General features: G+C 30.9%; 1 protein-coding gene and 2 long non-coding RNA genes across 5 annotated transcripts in view; all 3 read right to left on the reverse strand.

Moving 5' to 3' along the window:
• LOC114289226 (xanthotoxin 5-hydroxylase CYP82C4) overlaps positions 1 to 23,700 on the reverse strand; it is a 377,811-nt gene that overhangs the window by 289,699 nt on the left and 64,412 nt on the right. The window lies entirely within an intron of this gene.
• On the reverse strand, positions 363 to 2,817 carry LOC145820967 (uncharacterized). 2 transcript variants are annotated; one of them, XR_014363008.1, is made up of 3 exons: positions 2,553 to 2,817; positions 1,485 to 1,572; positions 363 to 567 (listed from the first exon to the last, which is right to left on the reverse strand). It is a non-coding gene; the product is annotated as an uncharacterized LOC145820967 (long non-coding RNA). The 2 variants fall into 2 exon arrangements; XR_014363007.1 differs by having other exon boundaries at positions 1,485 to 1,591.
• On the reverse strand, positions 14,576 to 21,063 carry LOC114289880 (uncharacterized). 2 transcript variants are annotated; one of them, XR_014363848.1, is made up of 3 exons: positions 20,988 to 21,063; positions 20,466 to 20,532; positions 14,576 to 20,376 (listed from the first exon to the last, which is right to left on the reverse strand). It is a non-coding gene; the product is annotated as an uncharacterized LOC114289880 (long non-coding RNA). The 2 variants fall into 2 exon arrangements; XR_014363847.1 differs by lacking the exon at positions 20,988 to 21,063 and having other exon boundaries at positions 20,466 to 20,976.

Here is a 23,700-nt window from a genome sequence, read left to right on the forward strand (position 1 = left end):
GACGGCAAATGAGGGTCGCAAATGTGAGGGTGGCAAATACTTTTTGCGACCGCAAAATAGCAGTCGCAAACTATTTGCGACCGCCTAACCTGCTTATAGCGACTGATATTTTGCCGTCGCAAAAGAGTTTAAAAAAGACCTACAATGTATTAGCGACCATCTTCTTACCGTCGCAAAAAATAAAAATAAAAAATAAAAATAAATACTTATATCATATATATATTCAAATATTATATAAAATAAGCATAAAGACATATTTGCAAAAATCTCAACATTCAGGCATTATTTTCCATTTCTTCCCTTAATAAAATTCTCTTTCTTCAAAAAAAAAAAAAAAAAAAAAAGTATGCAACAATAACAAGGAGTCCAAATTCATTTTAAATTCTAACAGATGATCGTTAGGTGCTAAACAGTCCAAATTCACAAGCCCAAGCATACAAAGCAACACGAGCAATATGATTATGAGCAATAGAGAAAAAATGTTAAGCTATGAAAATGTGGTCCGGCACCTAGAGAGGAAAACGCGCCACTTTAACCTGAAACGGCCTGCTTTTGGGATCAGCCAATCTACATTACCAACAAAGAAAATTTTCTTCTTGTCAGTTAAAAACAGGAACCACGTGGACTCCTTACTTTGAAAATAAAATAAAACATAATTTTCATTCCAAATTTCTTAAAGGAAAACCAAACAAAGAATCAAATTTCAAGCAGTGAAATGTTAACTATAAATACTGTTGGCACCTAAGATTAGCTTCACAACCCTCCTGTAGAAGGCATGCCAACCACTTGTACCGTTCTGACTCTGAGTCTAGTGTTTAGATTAATTAACCGATTTGATCATACAAGCACTAGTGATGCTACACAGTAACCAAAATTGGGTATCAAATTTTTCAATACCATTTAAAATGTCACCAATTCATTTGTGTGAGACATGAAAGATGGGATCCATTAAATTAATGCATTAGTGATCCATCATATAGCATTCAAAATTTGGTTGCACTAAATATATGGTCAGATTCAGAAAGTTGCCTATACAATGTTCAATTGATGGTGTACTCTGATATCAAATCAATTTTAACAATACTAATATTTCAACACCCTGTGATTGATCAAACAAAAGTGGGTACTTGTTTTTTTCATATGGAATTCATGCAACTCTACTTTTTTTTTTTTGCCTTGTTCTCAAGATAGTTGGGAAAGCACACAAATGCAAGATAAACTGAAGGTGTCATCATCAAAATAGGTGTAAACCACACAAGTCATGATCACTTAGTGATACATGATGAATAATGAACAAAATCCTAAAAGGCGATCCACACTCCATCGCTATACACTGCTAAAATAAAGAACAAAGGAAATGCCAAATTATCTACGTAAACTCATCCAGATAAGAAATAAGAGAGCAGATATCATCATTGAGTGCTTCAGAGTTCGTTGGTTTTAAAAAAATAGAAATTTATACAAATAGTGAATTGTCTACATACCTTCCAGAGACAAATGTGAAAGAACCCTCAATGGAGCCTGAAGAAGATGACAAAGGTGTGCAACTTTCGTAGACAAATTCTTTCTCGCCTGGAAGTAAGAGAGAAAACTGTAAAGAAGCCAAAAGGGAAAGCATTATTACCAAAATGAACGAAAAGAGGACCAAGCCATCCCTCCAATAAGTTGTAATATTAATGAAAGAAAATTAGTAAGCCCTTCTAATGTCTGAGAAAAAAAGGAAGCTTCTGATTTTGAGCACTTTGAGAAACCAATCTAGAGTGGTCAAAGAGGTAATTTGCTTCACTATAGTCACCAGATTTCCCTACTACGAGGTTATCAAGGATAGCTTCCTTCCATAATTTCCAATGGGTGTATGGCTACTGGTCTATGGTGTAGAGTATACTGCTCCATTTTGTGCTCTATTTTGGAGTACTTTCAAAATTTCCAGGGTGTGCAAGTAGCCCTTTTAGGAGTACTGCCCCATTTTGGTTATGAGCAAAATAGAGACAATAAATAGATTTCATTTTCATTCTAGAACATTTTTCAAACCTATTGCTGAGTCCACTAATCCTATTAGCTATATGATATAGCATTATCTAAAAATCTAAAGACCACAACAAATTTCAATATTTGAACCTGCACCGTCGGTTCACTATAATAGCCAAACAAGTGAGCTATATTTGGCGGTAATCATTGACCCCTGTTTTTGTCTCTTTACAAGCAGATTAAAGAAAACAAGCAGATGCTGATTTATAGCAATAAAAGAGCAGCATTAACCATGTCATATATGAACTACACAATTCATGCGGATAAAAAAAAAAAAAAATTAAAGATGGGTCTCGGAACCATACACAATCTTGAATGCTACTCTCTCCAACAAAAAACTACTGAACAATGTTGATGCCATACATACACCCAAAAAGAATTGATTTAAAATGCTATTTCCATAACAATGACTCTCAGAGAAATAGGCAACTTAATTCATAATAAGCTGAAAAATTCATCAAAAGCAAAGAAATAGGTTAACATAATGTGTTAATAATTTCCTTTCGAAGAGCAGAGTGGCATACCTATTCATTTTCTTTTGAAGCTTGTTGTGAGTCATGCTCAGAAGTACTTTATCAGGAAGCTTTCTGGAGAGAAGGATAAGAGGAGGACTAGCATCCATGACATCACCACTTCTAATGTCACAGACACTAAATCTCCTTCACCGGACGATAAAAGATCGCCTCCCTCATCAGACCACTCTGCCACGGTTGCACAGCTACCTCAACATTCGAATATGAATGGCATTGCGAGGGCACTATATAGCTGGGACCCGTCAATTCAAGGAGCGGCCATACTCCAGAGGACATCTGTAATCAAATATTGGTGTTCTTCCGGTGTGGTTTCTGTTTTCAGTGTATCCATACTCCAGAGGACAACCTGATGCATGTAACAGGAATAATTAACCATAATGCCTTTTGGATCAGCGCTTCTTATCTATGCTAACATTACTTTTACTCTAAGGTATGCTTATTGAAACATTAGTTCAATCAGTGGCTGGAACTAGCAGACACACGCACCACAAATACATACACGTAACTAACGATATTGACATAGATCTTAAAGGAGAATATCCTTTGTCAAAATGCCAACTTTATGCATGTCATATATCACTAAAGTGAACCATTGTGTCCAGCCTGGCAACTGTAGTCTTCAGGTATTATATTTATTTTTTAATGTATGTATTTTACCTTCTTGTCATGTCCAGCACTAGCTAGCAACTTCCCATCTGAAGAAAAATGACAGCAGGTAACTTTATTCCTTGTCCTTACTCTGTTGAAGAATTGTAACTAGCTCCACCATCTTAACCATCACAGGAGCATTTGAATCCTAGACACAATTAAAAAAGGAGATAAAAGGTTAAGGACCAAACGAGTTTAAAAAGTAAATTGTAAAATACATAGAAATAAAGCTTGGAAAACCTTGTAAAAAATATATGCATGAGCTGATTTATGAGACGAATTTAATTTCTGTTCATGCTCCAAACAAAGGCGGAACAAGTGTTGAAGAGCAAGTTTAGCATCCTCAGAAACCCAGGGTCGTGACCCCATTCCCTGCCCCAATTGTTACAGAGTATACAAAGTTGAATTTGAAAAATAAAAAGAAAAAGAAAAAAGAGAACCTCACTGCCATAGTCCAAGAAGCGAGCAAGTTTCTTTAGTCATATTTGTAAACCATGACACGAGGCACAGATCTAAAGAGAGCTTCCTAGGCTATACTTCAAAGTGTGAAGCACGTGGCAAGCACATCGGTTTTGAACTTAAGAATAGCCACATCCTTATATATTGCTGAATTCATTAACAAATAAATATTTTTCTCAAAAATAAGACTTCTAAGATAAGAACACATTCTCATCTTCATCCTGTCATTGTTTGTATCAATGCTGTCATTAATTAAATTTAATTCATTCATTTCTTTGGGGGGTTTCAATAAATTGTTTGCAATTATAATTCAACAGAACCAAACATTTTTTATGATCCTTTGTTTTCGTCTTTAGTCCTAAAATTCTATTTAATTTACAAAAATCAATTGTTAGTTGATGACATGATGTGTAATTCCTAAATATAGACCTTTTAAAATTTCCCCCCAAAAATATACACTTATTTGATAAATTTCCAAACACACATTTAACCCATGAGAAGTATTCATTCAGTACAAGTTTGCTTTTGACAATATAGAAGTACTGTTACAAAGCACCCACAACATAAAACTACTACTATAACAATGGGTAAATGTACTGGCAACACAAATACACAACCCAATCGTTAGTACTGATGAGTGTATTCTTACAAGGTCCCATAATTAATGCCTAAACTGCTAAAAATGCAAACCAATAATTCCCAGCATCTTTACTGTGTAAAATTTCAAACAAATAAAAACCATAACATAGAAAAAAATGTGTGCAATTGCCGTAAAATGGTCAATGACAGGTATATGGATGTTAATCAAGGCTAACACACATTTCTTTTTATGCAAACCAATAATTTCCACCTAAAATTCACATGCTATTTTCTTATAGGTTGGGGCTATATTCACATGCTATTTTCTCCAGTTTTGGGGCTATATCCACTAAACAAAACATGCTTATTAGAGGTATTTGATAAGACAAATGTAAGATTGGTGGGAAAGATATTTACTTCTCACTTTGCACATCAATTCGAACTGCCCAGTCCCCTCCATAGCCACTGCCATCTTCTTTGGATTTCAAAAAACTTGTCATCAAGGTCATATCTTGGTCAACTAGCATTGACGTCCATAATCCCGTCCATTGTGACACGTCCAACCATATGTCTTCAATTCATCTGAATCTTGGCAGACATGTCGCATGAAATATCTTCCATCCTTTAATCCAAGCCACATCAATCCAGCAACCAGAGACTGTGGAGTCCTAACAACTACAACTGTTAATTTTATTTATTTTTTGATAAATAACTGTTAATTACAACCATCTTTACCACAATGGATAAAATTGAAAGGGTTAACAACCTTCACCGTGAATTTATGGAACCTCTTGGGATCGAGGAAACAATGCTCAAACACAATATATAAATATCACATATAATATAACACCAGTCATCCTCGGCTCCTTTTATTTCAAATCAAAACACCCATTATTTTGACTCATAATTTTGAAAGCGACCCTGCTACACAATTCTGAATTAATTTCTATATGAAAATTATGTTCGTAAATCATTTTACAGTCATAAAAAAGGAATTTTATTTTCCCCTCTCTCTGCCTCTTCTTTGTATTGCTGTGGTAAACATAAGTCTTAAACTGGAGGCAAACATCATAAACTTTGTTCTTAAACTGGAGGCAAAATAAGCTGTTTTTTTTTTTTTTTCTGGGCTAAAGCCCATTTGTTTTCGGCTAAAAAGCAACTAAAAAATCTTTAAAAAATCAACTTTCCCACTAGAAAAAACTACATTTTTAGAAACAATGAAAGCAACAGTTTATAGATTCTATAATATACATACACACACACACACACACACATATATATATATATATATATATTATATGAGTTTATTCAAATTGTAGATGAAAGTTTCACCTGAGGAAGATCCATGATCTTTGGGGCAGGGAATGGGGTCACGACCCTGGGTTTCTGAGGGTTCTGTAATATAAAATGTAGTATCATTTATTGAATTGATTTTGCAATCCACAATATGTCCTTGAACAAGGATTTATTTGGATTATGTATTAATGATTTGATTCTGTGTAAACTCAACTTCTATTTATTAAGCAATCCACAATATGTATTAAGGATTTATTTGAAAATTGCCAAAAAAAGAAGAAAAAAGAAAATCAGAAATGCATTACAAACTTAAGATTTCAAGCTGAACTCAACTTCGAGGAGCAAAAACAGTTAGAAGAAACATATATCGAATAAGTCCTACCAAATGCTGGTTCAAATCAAAAAAAAAAAATTACTCTTTGAAATCGACGAATTTCAAATTCTAGGGCTGAAAATCAAATTAATCGCCTTGAATAGTAGATCATTTTCCATCATTTCCAAAATAATAACAATCAGCATAGTCAGCAAAATTGAATCAAAAAATGCATGCATGCTATGAAGTTACTGATATTGCTTGATTTCCAGTTCAATATTCAACTCGAAGGAACAACAAATCAATCAAAAATCAAACTCGTAATCTTTTTTTTTTTTTTTTGGAAGATAAAATTGAAATGAAAAAAAAGGAACCTGAGTGAGTTGGGAGACGAAAGAGTCGTGATTGTGAACATCAGAAGCGAAGGAGCAATGATCGATGCTACTAGAAGCGGAAAACAAGAGGCTGAAGTTGGATGCGACGGTGAAGATGACGAAATCGAATGATCTCTACTGGTTCTGATCATCAAACCTTAGTAGCTCCGGCATTGTTGTCTGCTGCTTCTCATCACAATCTTATAGAGAGAGAGAGAGAGAGAGAGAGAGAGAGATGTGTTTGTGAATCGTCGGGAAAGTGAAAGTGAAAAGGGGGTTAGGGCATAGGTATAATAAGAAAGGGGCAAAATAAATAAAATAAAGACTTAGGTGTTGTTGTATATATTATTTTTTGCGACCGTTTAATAGTCAGTCGCAAAAAATTAGTCGCAACAAGTCACTTTTCTAGTAGTGTGATCACCTTTTCACAATTAATTTTCTTTCTCCGAGCAGAAGAAAAATATAGATAATTTTAAATATTTATACGGGTTTTCAATTAACTATTTAAAAGGAACCGATTTCTGAAAATACAAAAATGATGATCTTGTTTTGTCTTCTATTTTCAATAATTATGTTATTTTAAAAATAAATGCTTCAAATTTCTCATCTTTAAAATTTGTGCCAAACAAACATAATTATGTTTTTGCCTAAACTATTTTTTACAAATAATAATAATAATTTTATTGGATCAAATATTACAGACCCATAAACTTTATTAAAAAATATCAAATTTCTTTCAAAATTCAAATTTCTATATATATAATATATAGGATTTTTTGTCTCTAAGAATCAGTGAAGCATGGCATAGAATTTTTTGTCTCTAAATTCTTTTATTATCTTACTTGAAAATACTCATAATATCATGTTTTGGAATTATTATTGCCCTAAAATTTTAATAATTTCATAATTATAAATATTTGAGACAATGATATAATGCAAAACGAAAATTTTCATTTAGTGGCAATTTCAAAAAAGTATTATAGATTTATGAAAAAAATTAAGAATTTAATTATTAATACTTGATAAATTTATCATTAATCTGTAAAAAAAAAATTTTTTTAAAAGCTTACCCTAAATCAATATTTTCTTTCATAAAAATTAATGGTAGAGAATTCTTGGATGTCATGCATGCCCTTTTTAGTTATAATTTGATGTTGTGTTTATTGCAACAATAACTAATGTTAGTGATGAGATTAAAAATGTAATTTGATGTTGTGTTTATTGTTGATGTTGTCGTACTCGTACCCATCATAATCTTTTTTTTTTTTTTTTTTGTCTATTTTATATGTTAATTTTCTACAATATCAATGGATCAAGATTTTCCCACATTTTCTTCATGAAAATCATCAAATCCTATAAAATCCTTTCACCTTTTTGTTGTTGTTTTTTTGTCCTCTTAGCAGGATGTCTTGCCTTCCATCCACGTGTTTCAAAACACTCACATAGTGTTTGGTTTTACTCAAATAAAATCCAATAACATGAAATGATTATTTTTATTTTTTTATAAAATAATTATTTTTTGAGTTAATTATATTCTTTTTATTGTTATAGTTTGATCTAAATTTTATCGTAGTTTCTATAATTTCAAATTAAATAATTTAGTCCCTACATGTAATTTTAATTTGGTCATTCTATTCAAATTTCTCTTAATTTTATTTACATGTATATTAGAAAATTGACAAGTATTCAAAAATTGTTAATTTTTTTTTTTTACGTGTATACCTTAAAAAATTGACAAGTGTCCTAAAATTAGTAATTCTAACCTCCAATTTAGATGAAATGATCAAATTAAAACTAAATTTAAAATGTGAAAATCAAATTGTTCAAATTGAAAAAATAACAACTAAAGTAAAATTTGAGTCAAAATATAAGGATGAAAAGTATATTTAACCATTATTCTTTTATAATTATGAATGATAATTTTATTTTTTTGCCATTTTTTTTAGTGAATCAAACGTGCGAAAGGATATTATGATGAAATTATTATTCAGTTTCACTACATTCCAATCAGCCAAATAAAGCTTCACAACTATTGATTTATATCTTGAAATTATTATTCAACTTCACTATAATTTCAATGATTGTTAATTTTTTAAGACAAAAGAACATAAAAATTTGGATGTAAACTGATCCTTAGCCGTCAAGCACATCCCTTAATAGGACTGTTATAAATCATTTTTTTTTTTTTCATTCCCTCTTTTATGTCAACTGAATTACATGGTAAAATATCGTTTGTTTTCATTAATTTAATAATAATTTTCTCTAAACTAAAAAACTTAATTATATATATTCTGTTGATAAAATCAGTAAAAAAATAAGGTTTCCCCTCTTGTAATTATGATGTGATGTGATATTTATTGCAACAGCAACTGTGTATTGTAATTTTGAATTATTAATTTATTAAAATTATGACACAATATAATTAAAAATTAACATTTTGCCAGAATTAGAATGGGTAGCGACCACCGTCCAGTTTACATTCGGTAATCAAAATCATTTATTATATAGAACTCTTTGAAAAGATATCTTATCAATTTAATTTTTTGTGTATATATTCTTCTCAATAAATCATCTATGATAAACTACTCAAATTATTGATTGGGATATGAAATCAATCCAGAAAATATAAATTAAATTTGTCGAGTCCATGATCATGAATGGGAGAAAATCCATCCTCAAACTAATGGGGTTAGTCCAATTGATTAGAATTTTTGCATCTCATTAGGAGGTTAATAATTCATATCTCTTCACTTGCATGTGAGTCTTATTCCCGTATATTAATTAGGGTTTTCTATCTCACTTTGAAAGTTTTTTTATAAAAAAATTTGTATTATATTTGATTTTTATTTCTATGATTGTAATTTATGGAGTTTTATTGTAATATCTTATATAGTAAAGACAACGTTTTAATGCAATTAGGATTACATGTGGATCTCAATCCAAAAATAAATTACACGTGGACTGAAATTTTTATCAGAAAATTGGTGAAAAGTCCAATTTAAAGAAAGTATTAAGCATTAAATTTAAGGAAAAATCTTATTTGATTAGAAGAATATATCAAAAAAGTTTTCGAAAATTTTACTAAGAAAGTCGACAAAAAGTTCATCAATGACAATAAATGATGGCGGTGAGGTAGAGAATATTCAACCGATAACAGGGGTGATGTTGGCTTATCACAAGTGGTGTCACTTGAACGCACTAGGACCTTGTTTGTTTGGGGTTATAGGAAGGAGATTGAAATTTTATTTAAATTATTGTATTTATATATTTTTTTGTATAGAAATAATAGATATCTTTTTTTTTTTTTAATTCTTATAATCCCACAGATACATGGGAGAAAAAAATAAAATAAAATAAAAAATTAATCAATCCAGGTTGTGGGTGTCAAGAAAAAAAAAAAAAAAAAATCTCAATTTTTTTTTTTTTTTTTTGTGGTTGATACTCTATAGGTTAGCATAGTTTTTTGTTCAATGTCTGACGCATTTTTATCATGTGTTTCTTTTTTGGTTATCTATAAGGATAATGTTTGTCGCTTGTCGGTACGTATTTTGCCGGTAAATGTCTGACCCATTTTTATCCCGTGTTTCTTTAACCAACAATCTTATGAATGCATAAAATTCTATGCGAGAATTTAAAATAAAAAATTAAAAAAAAAGAATTTGATTTATAATATAAATTTGATTAAATTAATCAATTTTAATTTATTTTTTAATTTGAAATTAATCTTAAATTTTCGTTAAATAAAATCAATAAAAAGAAGATTTTAACCATTAAATTGAATATAAATATACATAAAATGTCTAAAATATTATTTTTTATTGAGTTTAATCATTAAAATATTATTATTTTTCTTCAATTTCACTTAATAAAATATAAAAAAATAATTTAGATTGAAAACAAATGAAAATGTTATAGTTCAAAGGGTTTTTTTATTGATAAATCTCATTTGGAGATGTTCTAACCTAATAAGTCCACTAAGGAAAATTATAATCTAATTAGTCTCATGTGTTTATACTTTTATTTCATGAGATCTTTTTTTTCTTGATTTATATTATTTGATAGACTATTATACCCTTATGTTTATTATTGATATGTATTATATAGAAAAATAATGTATACATTTTCTTTTTGTTACCACCTCTATTTTGATAGTTACCATTATTCACGTTTTTCTTTTTTATTAGAGTGATCTACATTTGTGGTATTGTTTCATTGCGCTTGGGTTTGAAACTCTCTATGTAATAGGGTTTAGAAGCTCCTGTTTACAGATGGTGATGAAATAATATTATATTTCTCTGTTGTTCTAGTGAAGCTTTGTGTTCCTCCATTATCACTTTGTGTTCAAAGTTCTGTGTTCATCCATTGTTGCTCTCTATGTTTGAAACTCTATGTTTCTCCATTGCTATAAGTCGAAGTTCTGTTTATGTCCAGTCAATTTTGTTACAAATATATTCTTCAAAGGTGGGTTTGGTTTGATTTGGATTGGTGGTATGGTAAAATTGCATAGATTGTTAATGATAGTGATAATGATAAAAATGATGATGAAGATGAGGATATGTGTGATATTTTTTTATTTTTAGAGTGATGAATTTTTTTTGGATTTCTAATTCTATTACTACTATTGTTTCTATTTTGTTGTCAATCAGTGTTAATGTTCACATTTCACATTATTTGAAAGTCTGAGAAATAAGTGTTGGAATATAGATATAGACATAATTATATATTTTGTAAGATGTGAATGTTCACATATTATTGATTATTTGTTAATATATTTGTTGTTTGAACGATCATTTTTTATTACCATTAAACAATTGAAATAGTCATTTTTTTATTCTTTCAATTTTGTTTCATGTTGCGGTGTGAATGTTCACATTTGTATGAATTTAGTTTTTTAAAATTTAGTTGTATGTTAATTATAAATTGTGAAAATTCATATTGCATTTTGGAATGAGCTTTTTTTGAAGTTTTTTTAAAAGTTATTTGTATTTTGTTATTTTTTTTACTATGCTTGTTGGTTAACAATCATTTTTATTACCATTGAACAATCGAAATAGTCGATTTTTATTTTTTTTTTAATTTTCTTTTATGTCTTCACATTGTAGTGTGAATGTTCACATTGATATGAGTTTTTTTTTTTTTTTTTTTAAAAAAAAAACTAGTTGTGTATTAATTGTAAATTGTAAATATTCACATTATATTTTGGTATAAATTTTATTTTTTCGAAAGTTGTGTGTTGTTTTTGTTACTATTCTTGTTAGTTGAACATTCATTTTCGTTACCATTGAACAATTGAAATAGTCGATTTTCACTTTTTTTTAATTTTATTTTATGTTATCACGTTGCAATGTGTTAGGTTTTTATTCTTGGCAATCCGTTTGACGAAACTCTTTTCAATTGTAATTTTGTTCAACTTTTATTTCAGTGAGGCTATAAGTTTTTAGATGCAAATCCAACCCGAATTGTGTCTTGCAGAGATGTTTCAAAAGTCAATTCTTTCATGTTTGCCACTTCGCTGACTATGTTAGGGATCGAGCTGCCCGGTCAGCTCGTGAGGGTCTAGGGGGTAGCGCTCCTTGGCGGGTCCGGGACAGTGCTCAGGCAGAGTCGAGGGGCAGCGCCCCCGAAGCAAAATGCAAAAATGCATTCGAAGTAGCTTGTTCGCTCGAGCGACCGTTTGTGTGCTCGAGCGGAGAATTTTGGGTTCCAGAAGTTTGATCGCCTGCAAAAGTACTGAGAGTTATTTTTTTCTGCTCGAGCGGCCTTTCCTGTGCTCGAGCAAAGATCACAGATCAGTTTTCTATGAATATGTGGTTTCATCCGTTTTTAGGGTGACGGCTTCCAGATCTTCTTCTTTGATATTATGGTTTACACACTACAAGAAAATGCACTTTTAGCGACCACTTTCTGTGACCAACATAAAAGTTGGTCGCTAAAAGTTACCTTTTGGTGACCAAAATATGAGTTAGTCGTGAAAAGTATCTTTTTGGTGACCAACTACAAACTTGGTTGCAAAAGGTCATATTTTGGCGACCAAAAAATAAGTTGGCCGATAATGACTTAACTATTGGTGACGAACTAAAAATTGGTTGCAGAAAGTGATATGCTTTTGCCGATCAACTACAAATTTGATTGCAGAAGATCACCTTTTGATGACCAAAAAATAAGTTGGTCGCAGAAAGTTATGGCGAGATAAATAAAAAATAAAGCGGGAGGTGAAAATATAATGTTGTTCAAATACAACCCCAACAGAGTAGTACTACTGTCGCAATAGTGTTGCTTTTTCTCTCTCTTTAGGGCTTCGTTGCTCTCTCTGTCTCTTTGTCTCTCTCTCTCTGTGAGACGGGGAATGGACGAAGACGAAGGACGACGACGGTGAGATCGACTTGGTTTCAAACGTGAAGGTTGATTTGGGGCTTTTGCGATTTGAGATCAAAGTTGCCACATTATACATCGATTTGGGGCTTTTGCAAACCGAGGTAATCCTTGTATTATACTAGATGATTTTTTGAAAGATTTGTGAACAAAAAAATAAAATAAAATAGTATTTGCTTGTTTTTCTTCTTTTCTCTATACATCTATTCCATCCAAGAACGAAGTTCAACATGCTCTTTTTGCTCTTTAGCAGTAAGTTAGTAATTGTAAATTGACTAGTGTAATTACATTCGATTTTTCTGTTTAGGAATTGAAGGCTTTATGGTATAATATATATATATATATATTTCTTCTTGAATTTGGTTATTTTCTTTGGGTTTCTTGTTTAAATTTTAGATGGGCTGTAGTTTCTTGTTTAAGTTTTATGCTATTTATCTTTTTTTAATTGCTAGTTTTTTACAAATTAGTAGATAGAACCCAAATCACAAACTCGGTATTTGTATGTCTCCTTGATGGATTGATAGTTGGAAATGAAATTGATTCATGGTTATTAAAATTAGATGTTGTACTGTATATTAATTATGAATTGATTGCAATTTGATCACAGGTGGAAATATATATACATATATATATTAACAATTTAACAGGGGGGTTTTTCAAAATTTAATTTTTTAAAAAAAATATGACTTTCCGCGACCAACTTTAACTTTGGTAACTAAAAGTTACTTTTTGGCAAATATGGATTGGACTTTTTGTGACCAATTATTTAGTTGCCAATGGTCACTTTTGGTGACCAAGTACAACTTTGGTTGTAAAGAACTATCTGTGACAAGGCTTCAGTGACCAAATCGCGACCAACACATTTTGGTCGCAAAAAGATTTTTGCGACCACATATGGTACTTTTTGTGATCAAAATGTGTGTCACGGAAAGTGTAATTTCTTATAGTGATATCTGGAGCTTCTTTGCTAGTTTTTTTTTATGTTTGTTTGAATTTAAATCTAGTTTGAAAAGTATACATCAAAGGATTGTTTGTTTCGTTGAATACAAAAAAGAGTGTTGTTCTTTGGTAGATTCCGTGAAATTTGAGCCTGAAGCTTTTGTGGAATCTAGAGTGGCTCATCGTTGTGGATTCAACATCAACGTTGTGGATTCAGCATTGGGTAAGGCAATTTTGAGATGAAGACGAGGTTGGAAGAAGCACATAGGGGTCAGTTTGATTCGGGCGTAGATTCGCTAGGTAATTGAAAGTACACTTGTGTAATTCTTTTATGTCTTCTTAATGGATTATTTTGTGGCTTTGGCCATTGATTTTTCTATCACAATTGAAGGCGCTCCAATTGTGATTTTTCTACGTAAAATCATTGTGTCGATTTGTCATGATTGTTTAATTGGAATTGCTGTTTACTGCTTAAAATTGATACATATACAACAAAAAACACTTTTAGCGACCTGTTTTTTAGTTACCAAAAGTGTAATTTTGGTTGCTGAAAGTATCCGCGACATGAACAAAATTGGTCGCTGAAGCCCTGTCACTAAGTGCTTTGGCGACCAAATCAATTTTGGTTGCCTTTATAAATAAATTGGCGACCAAATATTTCCGTCGCCAAAAAACTAAAATTTCATCGCCATAAATTAACATTTAGTCACTAAAAGTAGCTTTCAGCTGATGACATGTTAAGTTTCAGCGACATATAAATGCGTCGCTAAAAATATCTTTCAGTGACTAAAAGAATTGGTTGTTGAATGTTAAAAATTTTGGCGACCAATCAAGTTTTGGTTCGCTAAAAAAATTGACACATACTTTCAGCAACATAAATAAAATGTCACCAAAAGTAAATTTACAACTAAAAAAACCTGTCACCAAAAATTCATTATTTATAAATTTTTTTAACAATTTCCCTGTTCAATACATAATTCATAAACCTATAAACATAAGCAAAATATAATTCAAATTAACACACTTGTGCAAAGCATCCAAAATATAAACTTAATTCAAAAGTAGTACCATATTAAATATAAGCAACATATCAAATCCAAAACATCCAATTTAAGTATAAATCTCTTACAATCCCAAACTTGAAACATGTAATGCCCAAAAACCTTCTAAGCTTGCAAATTCATGAACTTCAAACATGTAATTCCAAAAAACCTTCCAAGCTTGCAAATTCATAACAAAAACCTATGACAAAATATATCCAAAAATTCAAAATGTAATCCTTTGATGCTCCCACGAACTATATTCCATCCATTGCCAATCTGTCAAACATGTGAAAAAAACTTCAAACATGTAATTCCAAAAAACCTTCCAAGCTTGCAAATTCATAACAAAAACCTATGACAAAATATATCCAAAAATTCAAAATGTAATCCTTTGATGCTCCCCGAACTATATTCCATCCATTGCCAATCTGTCAAACATATGAAAAAAAAAATTATAATGTTAAAATGTTAATAATAAAGGTCTTGGTCTAAAAACATTGGTTTCACATTATAGATGAACAAATTGAGAGCAAATTTTCCTACGGTGAATTACAAAATTTCAATATACCAAAATCAAAAAGTAACACATGATTCACTAGTTAAACTTGGCATATATGAACTAATTACAAGCAATATCTCTATAAATTTGTACATATTCCTAGTTCTTTTTTTCAACCTAAAGATCAATACTCGTGCTCTACCACAGTGCATGCAGCACACTTCAGCCTGTATAAAGTTGCTGAGGGAGGCACACTAAGTATTGGCTGACGCATTTTGTATGATTAACTGTTGATGATATAGAAAAGAACGAAAACAACTAGTAGCTCATTGACAAAGCTAACAATGCAACAAGATGAAAGTCAAAAACCAGCAAAGATGGATAGCAATAAATGGGTCTCTCTGTCCGTGTCTTAGACTTGCACAAGAAAGCACATTCAAGCAAGATATTAATCATTTGAATCAATAGATGAATAGGTTTATGAACAATAGCAACACGCATGAAAAAAGGGAACACAATTATCTTATAGGCGATCACCTTCAAAATGGATCTGTCAGTGATCACCTTCATGATCCATTACTCAAAAGGTATTTATTTAGCGTAGGCCTCTCAACAGATTGAATTCAGACTGGTTTTAGCATAATCCGAATCTAAATTTGGTTTACTTGGCTTAATCCGAAATCTGACCCAATTCATTATGATACTCTATCCATTACTCTATACTTGTTCTACATAAACAGCAACACCTGGAAATAATGTACATAAAAGTTTCTATTTTTTCATTGTAATTATCTCATTTAATCCTTTATCCCAATGCATTTGCTAGCATAGAACAAGGAAAAGAATGAAAACTTAAGATTTTATTTGTTTTACTACCTAAGATGATCAAAAACAGTTCTCTGGATTTCCTAGATTGATCGAATGTTTTTTTACAGGTTGCAGATTTTGGATTGGCAAAGTTTGTTGGATGAATGAATGAGGATGAGATTTCATCCAAAGTACTACCTTTACTTTCATGACTAAATTGAAATCATAAGGACCTAAATCTTACAGTACATGATAGCGTGTGATTTTAACTATATAATAAGGATATAAAATTTAAATCCACACTATGTACTTGTCCCACTTGTGTGTGTCAACGGTGTTACATATATGTGATAGTGCATTGTATGTTGCATAATACAGTTAAATTGTGATGCATATTTATACCAAACTAAAGTAAACCTTGTGTCGCACTAAAACCAAACTAGGCTTGTCCTAGTTGGCTATATGAATTTTTTTTTTCCCACCATTTTGCTATTGCTCAGTTAAATAAAATAAATTCGTATCTTTTTTTTACTACTACATCTCCTATCTGTCAATTAGTCAATTGACTTTACACGTAAATTTGTAAGATCCAAAATCAATCAAGCAATGGGTCAAGTGCAGTGACATCATCTAAAAAATGATCAAATCTTGTTTGAATCGGCATAGCCAATTAGTCAAGTTACCATACTCCAGTGGATAGCTCAACTAGAGAGAAATTCTAAGTCTATGCTTATAAGCTGTTGTAGAATAATTTATCATAGCAGCAACAGCAGCATCCACACTTTTTGAATTGCATACAGCTCACTAGTTATTATTCATAAACTTGTAGCATTCATCTGTCTATCCGTCAATCAGTCCTCCATCTTTCTCTCTACATAGACATAGAAAGAGACACACATACACTCTGTAATGTTTTGCAGCAAGGATCACTTGACGGTTATCTGTTGCATACTAGTTCTATATCAAAATGATGCAGTGTCTTGTAATTTTCTTGATGTATTATCAGCTAATTCAGCCTATATACCAATCTCAAAAAAACATTCTGAATTGATGCATAGCATGCCAAGAAGAATAAGGTCAAATTAGCAATTTCACACAAGCCTACCTTATGTAATCAAGTTTCAAGTTATTTTGAGTCTTCATTTTATGTTTTTATGAAGAAGTATGTTTCTCAACAGATTTGTTGGTAATTAATTCAATAGTCCTAAATTTCCTAACACATAAATATGATTATGAAGCTCACTGAAAATGTTCTCAGAGACAAACTTGCCTAAATGATTTGAGCATGGTTTAGAATATGATGTTTCTAACAACAAAATGTTGTAAAAACCATCAAAGGGCGGATGAATTTTATATAGAATTTCAGTCACGGGCATCTCAAAACTCCGCAAAAAGGATTCCCATCAATTTTGGCCATCCAAATGATATCAATCCTCATTCGAGGATTCCAAAACCAAGTTATCAAGACTCATTGACTATTTATTAATATACATGGTTGAACAATGCTAGAGTTTAGCTTTAAAAAAACATAATTTACAATATTTTAGCTGAACCAAAATTTTTGCACAAGCACAAATGATTTGAATTTAAGCACAGTCCGGTTCCAAGCAATTGTGGAGATACTTTTTTCCAATAAGCTGCACAGTGATCTTAATAGTATATGACATTCAATAAATTTTAAGCTCAAGTTTATTAACTTGAGAGCCAAGCCAGATAACTTTGTTAAGACCACCACACAACACTAATTATTAACCATAGTTTTCCAATTTGTACAATCAAGCATATATGCAAAATAATTCAAGAAGAGCTAGTAGCACAGTTAACAGGTTTATTGTCATTTGAAAAAAGGGATAATTGTATTGCAAATAAGCAAATGCATTGCCAAGCGTTTGAGAATTTGGGAATTTGCCTATCTTTTTTTGTAGGAGGGTGGTTTGTGCAAGAGAAAACTGACACTTCATAACTATTTCATAGAACACGACAGAGAATATTAGTGTGGCCAGAAAGGCTAATGACCATAATGCATAAGTTGCATACCAAATTGAGAGAGAGAGAGAGAGAGAGATGACCACAAACTCAATGCAGTCTCAACATGTGCAAGTTTAATGGTCTGTTAAAAAGTAAACAAACAGTTATTTAAACCAAAAATTAGCTAAAATAAGAAGAAAAAAAATCCCCCTCCATACGTGCATGTGTGAGACTGTCAATGTCTGATTTGAGCGCATATTCATGAACTAGAACTAAAGAGGTAGCTCACCCAAAAAAAAACAACAAACAGAAGATGCCTCTGAGAATGTTCAACTGCATTGAAGAGTACTCTTGTAAACCTCCTGCTCCAGCTCTACTGGATAAAACTGCACAACTCCTCTCTGACTCCAGTGTAATGAATTCCATGGAGCAAAGGTTCAATTCAAACAGTGGATCACGCTATATCTTCATTCCAATTACACTGAGAATTTATAAATTTTTCTATGAACTATCACATAATAATAAATATGATGCAGCTAAGTTGGGCATCTCTTCCACTGTTGTGATTTATTAGAAGTTAAAATCAGTTCAAGTTTTTACAACCTTCAAAAGATTTGGTATACGTTACTGGAACCTAGAAAGCTTAAGTGAAAATTTGACAAAAGGATCATCTTTTATGTCTCCATTTCAACCAAGTGGTTACCTACTACTTACTTACCACAATACTAAAATCCAACAGGGAGTTACACAAAAACTAAACTTTTTAAAATGCTTTAAACAGTTTTTCTATGGTCAGTTACTAATACAGAAAGCACTCATGGTCATGGAGGCTTGCTCAAAATCACAATCAGTAGCATGTATCCAAATTATTCAAGCCCTTTAAAGGGCTATCAGCAAGCCCCAAAAACAAAGCTTCTGTTTAGAAATTATTCAAATTATGTAAGCATATGAGGCAACTCAGCAACAATGACATATAGATATCATTACTAGCAATTTTCAAATCAATTTTTGTGCCACCAAGATTAGTAATTGAGATTGTAACTTGTAACAGAGTAAGAATTTAGTATTAAGGGACTGAGGCAACACACATTGATTGAAACAGAGAGCAAGAATTTCTAATGGATTTTCACTAGCTTGTGGAAATTAGCATACTTTCATCTCTAATTGAATGTTGCTAGAGTTAAAAGAAAATTGAAAAAACAAGGAGGAAGAAAAATAGCTCATCTAGTGATATATAGTCTGCAAATTATTATTATTATTATTATTTTTTTTTAAAAAAAGGGTAATAAAACAGCATCAATTTAAGGAACACCAACTTGGCCCATTTTACAAGACTACATATTCCATGACAAAAATAGACATGATTGGCAAACCATATATTCAGATAAATAAGATTTTCGAGAACAAAATTAAACAAAAAATGATATTTACAAAAATAGGTTCTTGAATAGCAAGTTTTTTCCTTCTTATTTTGAATTTTTGGTAAACAAAACACAATATCCTTTTATATTATGTACACATTTCCAATTTAATTTACGGGCACTAGAGTTTCTATGAAGAATATATACATATAATTCGAAACATGGTAATCTGATTCTGATCCACAAAATAGCCAGTACAGCAACCAAGGTAACATGAAGAGGCCATAAATGTTGTGGAGAAGATACCGTGAAATGGCAACAACCAAATATAAAACTAAAATTCAGGATCACAAAGAGAAGAAAGTTTTCATTGCTCGGAATATCATATCAGTGTCAAACCAAAAATTTCTTTATCAAATCAAACTTGCATAGATTAACATGTTCCAAAGTGCCCATGTACAACACACACAGAGAATCGATATTAAGGTACATAGCCAACTTCATTCATAGAAACATTAATTCAATCCATCCTTAATTTTTGATACTTTACAAAGATTATTTACTTCTAGTAATTCTTAACAAATCATGGAGATTTTCCTGCTTGCATTGATATACAGAACTACAAACATAAGAAAAATATACATCAAAACATTCTCCCCAAACTATAATCTATTTACTCAGCACCTTCTAGAAACCCCATCAAAATGGCATGGGGACATGAGGGCTGCCCTCATTGGGGATTGGAGTGGGGAGAGGAGCTCTAGTAAGAAAATGTTTTACAAATAGTATAGTTTCTCAACAAACAACAAAGAATTAGATCTGATTGAATAAACAAAATTAGAAAATTAGATTTGATTAGATCACAAAATTGGAAAGAAAAGTGATGAAGTAGACCATGTATGTAAAAAAAGGTAAGGACAGACAAAGATCTCAGTCAGAACCTTGGATTTTGCTAGATTTATATGTGAATCAATGAAGAAACGACATCAACTGTGATAGATATGAATGTTTATAATTTGGGTTTGAGCCAAAAACCTGCGTATAGAACAACATCAAATGTGATAGATATGAATGTTTATAATTTGGGTTTGAGCCAAAAACCTATGTATAGATCTCGTTAACTCCGTCATCATCGTCTCTATGACTTGACTAAAGGGCTGAAGATAAAACCAAAAGAAATTTAAAAAAATCTGGAAATCGAATATATGGAATGGAAAGAAAACAGAGAGAGATACAGAGATCTGACTTTAGAGGGCTAAATCGTCGAGCAAATCTGCACATGGATCTCCTCCTTTATTTCATCATCATCAAGTCTATCAATCAATTACGGTGATGAAGATACAAACAAACAAAACAAAACAAACAAACAAACAAACAAAAAGAAAAGAAAAAAAGATCAAAGATATGAAATTGAAACAAAAAACAGAAAAAGGGAAACTAAGTTGCTTCTAGCACAAATGTTCAAACGTCAAAAAGATCACAAAAAAAAAAAAAAAACAGATCAATAAAGAGAAAAACTGAGATTGCTTTATTTTTATAGATAGACTACAAAAATTCAGACAAAAACATAGCAATAAATGGCTAAACAGAACAACAAATAGAGAAGGGTTATTATTCTACGAGGATTTTAATATGTAATACAAATTTCGAATGCAGAGAGAAAACCCTTACCCTTCAAGCTCTAGGTTTTTATAAATTTCAAATCAGAAATTTCAAATTCGTAGTATAAATATCGAATGCAAAATTCCTAAATTAAAATAGAACATACCTGATCTGTGCTGTGCCGTGCTGTGCTGTGTCGTTTCAGATGGATGAGAAAATGAGAAAAAGTTAGGTCAATTGTTTGTTTATTCACATGTCAACAATTTTTGGTAATAAAAAATTAGGGTAAAGACAAATAATTTATTGGCAACTAAATTAATTTGGTTGCCATAAATGTTATTCAGATTTTCAACGACCAAGTAATGTTTCAACGACCAAGTAATGTTTGTCGCCAAACAAATACAATTGGCGACTAAATTTTCCGTCGCTATAAATTAATTTGGTCACTGAAAAGTTTTTCGCGCTCCCGCGCAAGAAATTCACTTGGTGCTAAAATCAATAGCGACCAAAACTATAAATTCGTCGCCAAAAGTTTATTTTTTAGTGACCACAAATATTCTGTCGCCAATTATGTATCTTTGGCAACTAAATTTTTGTTTGGTTGCTAAAAAGTGTCGCCAAAAATGCTTTTTGTTGTAGTGATCACAAATCAATATCTAGAGAATTTCTAGATTTTTCACAATGTAAATGTTTGCATTTTTTTTTTTTTTTTTTTTTTTTTTAAGGCTGGTTGTATGTTAATTATAAATTGTGAATATTCACATTATATTTTGATATAAATTTTATTTTTTTCAAATATTAGTTGTATGTTTGTTGTTTATTGTGAACATTGACATTGTACTTTAATGTGTTTTGTTTTTTCAAAAATTAATTGTATGTTTGTTATTTACTCTGAATATTCACATTGTATTTTGATTTTTATTTAGATTTTTTGTTGCATTATTTTCAAAATTTTCAAATTATAAAAAGGTTCAAATTTAATAATTTGAGATTTTCTTCATGGAATGCGGGAGAGATTTTCTCTTTAGAATAATAGAGAGATTTTCTCTATATGGAATAAGGGAATGATTTTCTTTTTAGAATGAGGGAGAGATTTTCACCATAAATTGAGAGACTATTGTTATATATTAGTTTCAAGATAGAAATATGTGCAAAAAATTAGAAATGATGATTTGGTCATATTACATTAAATATGACTTAATGAAATAGTCAAAAAAAAATTGGATTAGATGAAATAAAACACTTAAGAAGAGAGTTTATCAAAAAATGACCTAGTTTAAATTGACAAAATTAAAATTCAGTTTTTTATGAAAAAGAGTTTGAATTATATGGTGTTTATTTCTCTCAATTATAGGTTGTACCCAGCTAGTGGTGGTTGTTGTTGGGTTTGGCAATCGTTGACTTTCTAATTACTATTCAATTAGTGGTCTGATAAATGTAATTATGTCAAATTTATAATTGCTTAATAAAAAATAAAAAAAATTAAACAATTACACTCTCTTACACAAAGTACGGGGATTACATACAAAAACTTTTCTAAGCCTTTTATGAATTTTTTTTGGAATGATTCCTCCAATTGCTTCATACTTTTGATATCAGTTATGAAATCTTAACCAATCATATTAATTTTTCGAATGATTCAAGCATTGCTTCATTCTGAATTTCAAATCCCATTTTCCTTCTTTTGTGAAAAATGGAAATCATTTCGGAGGTTTGAAAAACTTCATGTTCAACATGATGTCCATGATTTAAATTCTGTGATCTCTTATATTTTAAATTGTGTTTGGATATAGAATTTATTTTAAAAAAATATGAATATGATATAAAAATTTAATATTTTTTTATCTTTTACAATTCACTTCGGGCTACTTTGGTTTTTTTTCTTTTTATTTTTTTCTCTTAAATTTCAAGGTGGCCAAATCCGGAGATGTATAGATGTGGCTAGTGATAACAAGTATAAATTTAATAGTATTTTTTCTAAAAATATTTGTTATGCTAGACAGTGATTAATAAATAATTTAGTAATTAATTCGCATTATCGACGTTTATTTGGGGATGTAATGAGAATCATGTGGAAACAGTTCATTCTTTGACTCAGAAACTTGGTATATTTTGAGAGATGACTTCACATTTCATATTTACTTGGAATGATTTGAGGATTTTGGGGAAATATTGGATCAACTGCATGATCCTCATTTATTTTCAAAGCATTTTTTAAATAAATATGAAAGTGATTGCATCATAAATATTTTTTTGTCGATCGTGGTAAAATATAATTTTATTAATTGTGGCCTGTTAATTTTGACCTGTCGATTATGGCGAAATCTAATCTCATTGATTATACCCTGTTAATTTTGATTTGTCAATTCAGATCATAAATTATTTTTAACATAAAATTATGGTTACGAACATTTGTATTTTATATTATTATTATTATTATTGTGCATGATGCCTCAAGTGGGTCAACGTGGGGCATGAAGGTGGTGAGGAACTTGTAAATCTATGATGTGCAAAGAACCCATAATGATCAAAGAATGTGGTTGTAAGTTGAAGTATCTAGCAGTTGCAAATTGAAGGAAAAAACTGCATAGAACAGTTGTTGAAGGGAAACATGGAATAATGCCATGACAATGAGAGAGTGGCAGCATGGCTAGTTGCTTAAAAGCAAAGGAAAATTGGCTGGACAATGGAGAGATAGAGGATATCAAAAAATCATCAAACTCATTAGTCTTTTCTTAATATTTAGGAGTAGTCTACCTTTATTCTTAGGAGTAGATTATCTTAATTTTTAGGAGTAGCTTTTAACAATTTGTAACCTTGTAAACTTAGAAGATTTCAACATAAGTTTTTATGTGTTTACTTCACTTCATCGATTGTTA

The sequence above is a fragment of the Camellia sinensis genome, chromosome 3, assembly GCF_055761805.1.
Source record: "Camellia sinensis isolate YWXY chromosome 3, ASM5576180v1, whole genome shotgun sequence".
NCBI classification, from domain to species: domain Eukaryota; kingdom Viridiplantae; phylum Streptophyta; class Magnoliopsida; order Ericales; family Theaceae; genus Camellia; species Camellia sinensis.